At 39.6% G+C, this 9,357-nt stretch overlaps 2 pseudogenes; one reads left to right on the top strand and one right to left on the bottom strand.

The window, feature by feature from the left end:
* Positions 1 to 1,742, bottom strand: part of LOC107583651 (uncharacterized) — a 5,682-nt pseudogene extending 3,940 nt beyond the window's left edge.
* Positions 1,743 to 3,036: 1,294 nt separating this feature from the next.
* LOC107583711 (5-hydroxytryptamine receptor 7-like) lies at positions 3,037 to 4,975 on the top strand (annotated as a pseudogene).
* The last annotated feature ends 4,382 nt before the right edge of the window (positions 4,976 to 9,357 follow it).

Below are 9,357 nucleotides of genomic sequence, written 5' to 3'. Positions count from 1 at the left end.
ATCAGGAGCCCTTCCTGGGCTAAACTGGGGATCAGGAGCCCTTCCTGGGCTTAACTGGGGATCAGGAGCCTTCCCTGGGCTTAACAGGGATCTGGAAAGCGCTTACGAGGTGCTGGCACTGGAGGGAGCTCTGGAGGAGCAGGCACAGCAAGTCGCTTTCGAGGAGGGGGCACTGGAGCGAACTTATGACACAAATGCCCTCGTGTAGCTGACAGGGTCGGGGCTCGCCTGAACCACGGCGATGAACATCGCTCGTTCCTTCATAATCTTGGGGGAAAAACAAAAACACTTTGAAAAAAAAGGAAAATAAACACGGGGAGAAGAGGCGCCACAGTTTCAGTTTCAGTCTGCTGTTCTGTCATGGTCACTCGGGGAGGAGGGAACGAGGAGACGTAGGAGAATATTTCAACATGGAATCAGCAACGGGGAAAACACAGGAACTCACAGAAGATGGGAAACACAGGGTTTAAATGAACAGACACCAATGGGACACACCTGGGAGCAAATAAACTAATTAATCAAACACAGCTGGACACAAATGAAGCCAATGAGGACAGGACACAGGAAGAATCAAATAAGGGCAAACAGGAACATACACGTGACACAGCCATAGCTGGATGCCTTTGTCCATATTAGGGATTTCCTGCACGTCATATTATTATATATTACTTCTACTGGGCCATTTTGAACTTTAGCGCTCTCCGGCTTCGAGTATGAATGAAACATGCACTGCATGTTCACATCGTCTCATTTTGGTGTTGACGTCAACATGAAACATTAGCATATTGCCCGCCCACTTTTTAGCCTTTTTGCATTGGTCTGAATGAAAATGCAAATTCATTCTTTGCCACTAGGTGCCACTTTTGGAGCGGTAAAATAGCTGTTTCCCCGGTAATGCTGTACACAAAGCATCATAAACACTGCTTTATCAGGCATTACAGGCAAGATGAAATGAAAATGAGACCAATCTGATCAATCACCGCAGATTAGCGTCACGCAACGGAGGGGTTTGTTAAAATGAATCTTTGAGCGAATCGTTTGGGAGTCGTTTAGCAAGTAAGGTAAAAATAAATGCATATTATAGGACAATGAAAGTGTTTTTTGACCTTGCATGCATGTCAACCTGTTGTTGGGGACTCCCAAAACCAAAATATGAACCTTTCATTACCCATAATAGGGGCACTTTAAAATGCATATGATTGACAGATAAATCATGGTTGATCTATCAGCCAGATGCACGTAAAAATGCATGCGCTCTTATTTCAAAGTTGTTGTTAATGTTGAGGTTATTTTAGCTTCGAACATTTAGTTTAACTACACAGTTAAAGAGGGCGATTTTTACCATTCAACTGAACTGTGTGCATGTATTTTAGACACATTGTTCTTTCTCCATCCATGCAATAATTCTATCAACCGAGTTTTCTATTTACTTATACTGCTGTGTGCTCTGGTAATATCAACGGTATGACCCATTCAGGAGCTGACAAAATTAAGATTTAAAATCAGAGCATAGCTCACATTCACTAAAGTATTGAAACGCTAAGCTGATTAAAAACGACAACGCCCGTGATTGACAGTCAAAGCAAAGCGCGGTTTGAACGGCCCGCCCCCCAGCTTAACTGGTGTTAAGCTTGATTGTTTTTTACCCAAGTCAGACCTGTCTGTTATTGCCAGAAGCGCAGGGCTCCACCCCAGAAGTTTGAAAAGTGCCCGTCAAACGCCAGCTCGCTCTGTTTCTCCATCGGCGCCTCCTTTGTCTATTTTTTTTGTACTTTGTACTTTTGGTGAAAAATAAATGTAGCGAAGTTGAATACTTTAGTTTTATTTTACTCAAGTAAAAGTAAAAGTAAAAGTACCACAATTTAATTATACTCAAGAAAGTAGAAAAAGTGTACAAATGTACTCAAGTACTGTAACGAAAGTATTTGTAATTAGTAACTTTCCATCTCTAAAAATAGGCTTATATTATTATTAGTAAAAGCCATAGATGTGTAGCATAAAGCATCACCCATGAAAGGGACTCATTATTGCATGAATGCCATTGCATTTGACTCAAAACTAAAGTGGCATCTGTGAAGAAAAGATGCTTGACCGTTCTTAGAACTAACTTTACTTTTCTTGACCATTTTACAGTTACATTTAGGCAGCTGCTCCCGGTATCATTTTAGTCAACGAATGATTTCAGTTGCTCTCAAGTGCACACAGATGCCCTAGCTGAGCAGCCGCAGGTGTAGTTCATATGTGTGCTATGCGCGCACCTGAGAAGTCGCGCATTCAGTGCACACTTGGGTAATAGCGCATTTGCTCTGTTTTTATATTTTGTCACTAGGAGGCGACAGTGTAGCTTGTTTCTGGATGAAATTTCCGGATTGTACTTTAAAAAAAGCAAGAGTTCTGTTTTTCCGTCTGGTTGATGTGGAATCATGTTCTTCTGTACTGGAAACAGAACTGGTTTTAATACAAAAAAAGACAACTTCTATTGGCCCATGAAATGTTACACAAAACGGGACAGATTATAAATCTTAGACCTTCAGAGTGAAGGAAATATTAAATGTCACAAATGACACAATATGTTAAATACTAGTGTTAAAACCCACCCCGTAGCAGTGCAGGTTGTAACACCAGCACTCTTTTTTCTTGAAATAGTAGATTCAGGAATTATTTTAATTTGCAGAGGACAAAATGGTAAAATCAGAGAAACAAAATTCTATTTTGTTAATCCATTCAATTCATTATCAATTCATGACTATTATAAATTTGGTGTTGTGAGGGCAAAAAGACTGACATCTCACATCTGTTTGCTAAAGCTTTGGTTACACCCGTTAATGCTTAAAAACAAAATGATAAACTTCCCTCTCACTCAGTTTTTGTTACGGTGTGCAAAAAAGACGAATCAGTGATCTCCTCTAAAAATAGAGAAATTAGCCGCGCGTCGACTGAAGGCTAGTCGGATGCGCATCACTCATTGTGCGCGCAGCTGTGATCTCGTGCCATCATCGGACGCTCTGAAAAGTTCATGTATAAAAGGAGCACGGCATGGTGCTGGGTGATACCAACAGATCAACTGTCGCAAAGCCACGGAGAAACTTTGAAGTCCTTGATGGGTGAGGAGCGCGCGCTAGAGACAGGTGCAAGCGTGGAAACCTCTAACGACATGATGATTTCCGAGGTCCTTATCCCTCGCCTATTCAAAATTGCGCACGAGTCTGGAGAGGTGGCAGTGGCTGCGGGCTCCGGATCCTTGGAAATGAAGCCTTCCAGCTACCCGATCCTTCTGGAGATGATGGAGGTGGCGAACGGCACGCGCTGCGCGGAGCAGATCCTCAGCTACGGAGAGGTCGAGAAGGTGCTGATCGGTGGAGTACTGACCATGCTCACGCTCATCACCATCTGCGGGAACTTGCTTGTGGTCATCTCTGTGTGTTTCGTGAAAAAGCTACGGCAGCCCTCCAACTATCTCATCGTGTCCCTCGCGCTCGCGGACCTCTCCATTGCGCTCGCGGTGATGCCGTTCGTCAGCATCACGGACCTGATCGGTGGCCGCTGGATTTTTGGCAAGTTCTTCTGTAACGTGTTTATAGCCATGGATGTGATGTGCTGCACCGCGTCCATCATGACCCTCTGCGTTATTAGCATCGACCGGTGAGTTTTCTTAAGGGTGGATTGATGATCATTGATAATCATAATCATGATCAATGATCGTGAAAAATTATTTGGCAACACTTTACAATAACATTGTTATCATTAGTGAATCTATTAGGTACCATGAACTAACAATCAACAGTATTTTTTATAGTATTTATAATTTTATATTAATATCACTTTCTACATAAACTAATATTTTGAACATTAAATTCAACTCAAGTACAATTTAAACTATACATTTATATTGCATATCATTTAGAATGAAATATTTTTTTGTAATCTATTATGAACAAACATGAGTTTAGAATGAACAACAATGTATTCATAAATTAGTATCCATCTAGATTTTTCAGTTGAACTTAAACTGGATAAAGTCTAAATCAAATAGCTAAAAATTGATGGCACAAAATAGTTCATAACATATTTATTATATCATATATTATATCATGACTTTAAATAAAGTCCTGTCTTCTTACTTGTCCATGTATTTTCCCTCTATCACAGGTACCTTGGCATCACCAGACCCCTAACTTACCCAGTTAGGCAGAACGGCTGGTGTATGGCCAAAATGGTGCTTTCTGTATGGTTGCTTTCTGCGTCAATCACTTTGCCACCGCTCTTTGGCTGGGCGCAGAACGTGAACGATGACCGTGTGTGTCTGATCAGCCAGGACTTTGGCTACACTATTTACTCTACAGCTGTTGCATTTTACATCCCCATGACTGTCATGCTGGTCATGTATTACCGCATCTACCGTGCCGCCCAGCTCAGCGCTGCCAAACACACCATTACCGGCTTCCCTCGTGCAGGACAAGAGGAGGAAGAGGAGGATGAGGTGGAAGGGGCTGATGGGGCGGAAGAACACGTGGAAGTGGATTGCGTAACCGTCGCGATCAAACTGCAGAGGGAAGTGGAAGTGTGTGCGCGTCTGCCTCGACTCCTGCGAGGAGTGGGCAAGAGGAACTCGGACCGAAGGAACATATCCATATTTAAGCGGGAACAGAAGGCGGCGGCCACGCTCGGGATTGTGGTAGGAGCGTTCACCGTCTGCTGGCTTCCGTTCTTTCTCCTCTCCACGGCCCGGCCCTTCATCTGCGGGACAGAGTGTAGCTGCGTCCCGCTGTGGGTGGAGAGAACGCTGTTGTGGCTGGGCTACGCCAACTCACTCATCAACCCCTTTATCTACGCTTTCTTCAACCGCGACTTACGCACCACTTACCGAAGCCTGCTCAGCTGCCGTTACCGCAATATTAACCGCAGACTGTCGGCCGCCGGCATGCATGAGGCCCTACGACTGGTGGAAAGACCGGAGGTGGTTGTCTCTGGGTGACCCGAACTGTGCAAACGTTCAGAGGTCAACATTTGCACAGGAACTCACAAGCCTAAATGGTCATGATGGCATTTAGGATTGTGTCATGTTTGGACAGTACCTACACAGTCCAAAACTGTGTATATATATATATATATATATGAATTTATATACAAGACATGTGCAATATTCCACCAGTATCATGATATCTTGTCACTCGAGGGACTCTGGATATACAGATCAATAGAAATGTAGGGAGAAATCGGTTTAGATTTATTAATTCTTGAAAACAGAAAACCGCTCAGCTCGGTTTCTGCGTTAAAAATGTTTATCGAGCCGTGAGAAACTCACAGTTTGTCAACTGTCAGCACCTGTTATTTCACTAAGTGTGATTCTGTGTCTGAATCTTGCGTCTCTGTGCTAAACACAACTAAAGGCAAACCATTTCATTCTGCACATGCTCACTCTGTATAAAACCACCGATTGTTTTATGCATTGATTGAAAGTGATTTAAAGCACAGAACTAATGTCAGCTAAGCTTCTTTCTGCAGCTGTGATTAAGCCAGAAGGAACAGGACGTAATCTGATCACAGATCAGTAATTAAAGGGATTTTGATGAGATTGACTCGGGTCTCTTTTTTGTAGGCAGCTATTTATAGTTTGATTCTGCTGGGATCTTATGTAATTAGCTTGTATGTCGCTACTATTTATTTATCATACATGTCACTGAAAAATCCATGCAGTTGTAATCAGGTTCACTCTTTTGAGTCCCTCACAATTACTTGTGCATAAAAATATCAACAAATTTGTAATGACTTTTGTACTTATGTCTACCTGTGTAAATATTATAAGCAGATGCACCAAAATGTAAAGATACCTATTCATTGTCTTTTTACTGTAGTAGATGTTTTAATGTTACTCCTTGTGCATATTTTGAAATAAAGGATCAAAGAACTGGGATTTTTGTGAAGTTCCAACCTCAGAACGTTGCCAGATCTATAGAAAAGTGCTGCTCAGTTACCTCACTCATTACACATTTTTCCCATTAGGATGCCATTTCTATGACTTCACCTTGAATATTGAATACATCCAGGCGATGAGGATAAGGGAAGGATGGCGAGAGAAGGGAAAGAAAAAGAAGCGAACTGCAGGGGAGGTGTTCCCATTCACTTAGAATCACTAAAGCACTTGTTATGACTCAAATGTAATTAGCTGCCCAGTCCTTGAGGCCCTCCTGGGAATTCTATTTTAAGAGTCCAGTGTGTCTACCTGTGACAGCTACCTGTGCAGCTGCTGCAAAATCAATTCACAGAGAGGCTGCACTGCTGCTGCTGATAATGATGATGGACCTGATTTCACACCAACTTGAATCTGCTCTGGTCCATGAGTATTGTATGAGCTCTTGCTGACATATAGAAATAATAATTTTCCCCACTGAGCTTAAGAAATAAAATATAAAGGCTGCCGTAGTGGGTGATAAACCGGAGGACTGTAAAATTACAAGTCAGAATAATTCCCTCACATTTCACCCAACTGAGAAAATCCTTTCAGCTGGAAGAGCGAGAGAGGAGAATTTTAAGTGGGCAGTAATCACCTGTGTCTTTCTTTGCATCTTTTTATTACTTTTGTAATTTTCCTCCATCTTTATTTCCTCTTTTCCACCGACATTTAGGTGTTCTCTCCATCCATCATGACACAGATTATTGACTCACCTGAGTCCATTTCTTCTTATGAACATTAATTAATTATTTTTTGCATAAATTAATTTCCTTTGGAACCTGGAGATTAATTCTTAAAATCACATTATACTCAGCTAAATTATCCCACTGAAATACCTTTAATATTTTCTGTGAAGCTCATTTGAGTCCTTAGCACTTGCACTTTGTCAATGGATGACAATCATAATAATACAATTTCCTCTTACTTTCCTCTCGTCTTGCTGCATGTAAGAGGTTGCAGTGGGTTGTTGAACTGCTCTTTACGTGATTTCTGTGCTAGAAAAATAGATACGTCTGCATTTTTCATCAGTCTCCCTGCTATTTACATATGAAGTGGCTCAGAAGTGTGTTGGTCACAAAAATCGCTCAAACTACCTGCTGAGAGAAAGCGAGAGAGATGAGAGCACTGAGAAGCAGAGAAAAATAACAAGAGGCTTCATCTGTGAGCATTCTGTGCACTTAAGACTGATTAGCTCATACTTGTGTTTGACTCTGCTTTAAAAAAGTATTAAATATTCAAGCTGGCTTATTTCACTACAACAGATGCTAATCATGATTACAGAATTTGCATTGTATACAACATTATTTAACAATCAGTGGCATTCAGAAAACAAAAATAATGACATCTTTAAAGCGGCATTGTGATTGGGCTGTTTATCAAAAGGAATCGTTGTTGCTTGTCCAAAATGTTATCTGTTACTCATCAATGCCCTTTGAGGATATCTTTTACACTCATATTTACTCAGTTTTGTCTCACTACTTCTGTCTGTCACTCTTTCTCTTTGTTTTCAGGAGGTTGTGTCAGCTGTACTTCACTGCACTCCTCGCTGCACTGATTATGTGACTTGATTGACTGATTATAGGACTGGCTCAATTGTCAGAGCAGGTAATTATTATAATAGTTAATGCAATTATGTCTATGTAATAATACTTATGTGACTGTCTGTACATCTGGCTTCCCTCAAGTTAAGTTCCTCTGGAATAAGAACTGAAAGGCAGCATTATACATGAACTAAAATGGACCATTTCTGAAGTGTAACTCCATTCTAGTTCCATGCTCAATTTGTTAAACTACTACACAGAATATTTGAAGCAAAGTTATAATCAAGATCATTAACAAAGTTTCTATCATCGTTTCACTTATTTTTTTACATAATTGTGGTTAACAGTGGAATTCCTGGCAAAAAAAAAAAAAAAGCAAATGATGTAATACGAATCAGTCTACATATTGTAATTCACCTCAGCTGGTTGGTTTGGTTCGCTTAGAACACTTTAACTGAGTTTAAATTTTTTTTTAAATTTCCCTCTTATAAAAGCTGATTATTAATGCTGAAACGAAACGGCACATGAAAGTGTCTTAGACTGCACAATGTATATGAGTATTAAATGAGACAAGCTCTATTCATTTTATGAATGGCTGTTTTCTCACTACACAGGCTTTTAATTTTTTCTATGTAAACATGCGAAAAATGGGCATATATTTCTGTTGTTAAGATGGTTTTCTAAGCAATGTTAAAAGCCCAAAAGAATATTATTATAATTTATTATTAACCCTTCATGATAGAGGCCTGTATGCCGTGATCCTCGCACAAACTGCAAAACTGATCATTGTCCTGTTTTCTAGAAAAAGTTAGTCCAGAATGTAAGGTCTTAAAAAGTATTATTTCACTCAAAAGTTTTAAGGCACTGCAGAAAGTCAAATATCTAAAAATTTACATATCTACACATCCTTGTTTTCACTTTGAATTAAGTTGTGTTTTTCTGAGCCCACTGGCAGACATTTGTTCTTGATTTAATCATGAACTCATTTCATTTTGATAAATTTTGCACAAGACAAGGCTTATTACCTTATGTAATTTTGCTTCTCAAGTAAATATATCTTGATTAAAGAAACTTTAGACATTTGCACTGGAAAACAAGACAAAATACTACAGAACAAAGAACATCACTTTAGACATTTGCACTGGAAAACAAGGCAAAATACTACAGAAGAAAGAATATCACTTTTTTGCACACTCTTAAAAATAAAGGTCCTTAAAAGGTTCTTCACAGCAATGCGCATAGAAGTAGCATTTTTGGTTCCACGAAGAACCATTCAGTCAAAGGTTCTTTAAAGAACCATCTCTTTCTTACCTTTTTATAATCTGAAGAACATTCTTTTGGTTCTTCAGACTTTAAAGTTTCTTTATGGAACCATTTCGACAAAAAGGTTTCTTCTATGGCATCATGAAGCACCTTTATTTTTAGCAGTGCACACTGTAAAAAATGACAGTGAATTTAACGGTAAAAGACTGTAAAAATGCTACAGTAAAAACCTGTTAAATGGTTAACGGTAAATTCCCCTACTATATACAGTGAAAAAATGTATTGGACATTACATGTAATTTTACGGTAGTATACAGTTTTTGGAAGTGAAAAAGACTGTATAATTTACAGTAAATAACCATAAATTGACATTCCCAGAATTCCCTGCGTTACATTTAAAATTTGATGTTTTGTTGATGAAATAACTATGTTTCTTCTTAGTTTTTCTTATCAGTTTTGTATATTAGGGCTGTGTGTTACACCTAATGTTGTTAAATGAATGTTTATTGCATTATTTCAGTTTCATGTGTGTTACCATGATGGTGTTTGGTGGTTGTGTGAATGACACTGTGCACCTTCTATACATGTTATTATTTAAAA

Source organism: Sinocyclocheilus grahami, unplaced genomic scaffold (genome assembly GCF_001515645.1).
Source record: "Sinocyclocheilus grahami isolate Dianchi unplaced genomic scaffold, SAMN03320097.WGS_v1.1 scaffold54.1, whole genome shotgun sequence".
NCBI lineage: Eukaryota > Metazoa > Chordata > Actinopteri > Cypriniformes > Cyprinidae > Sinocyclocheilus > Sinocyclocheilus grahami.
This window is presented reverse-complemented; position numbering and strand designations above follow the sequence as displayed.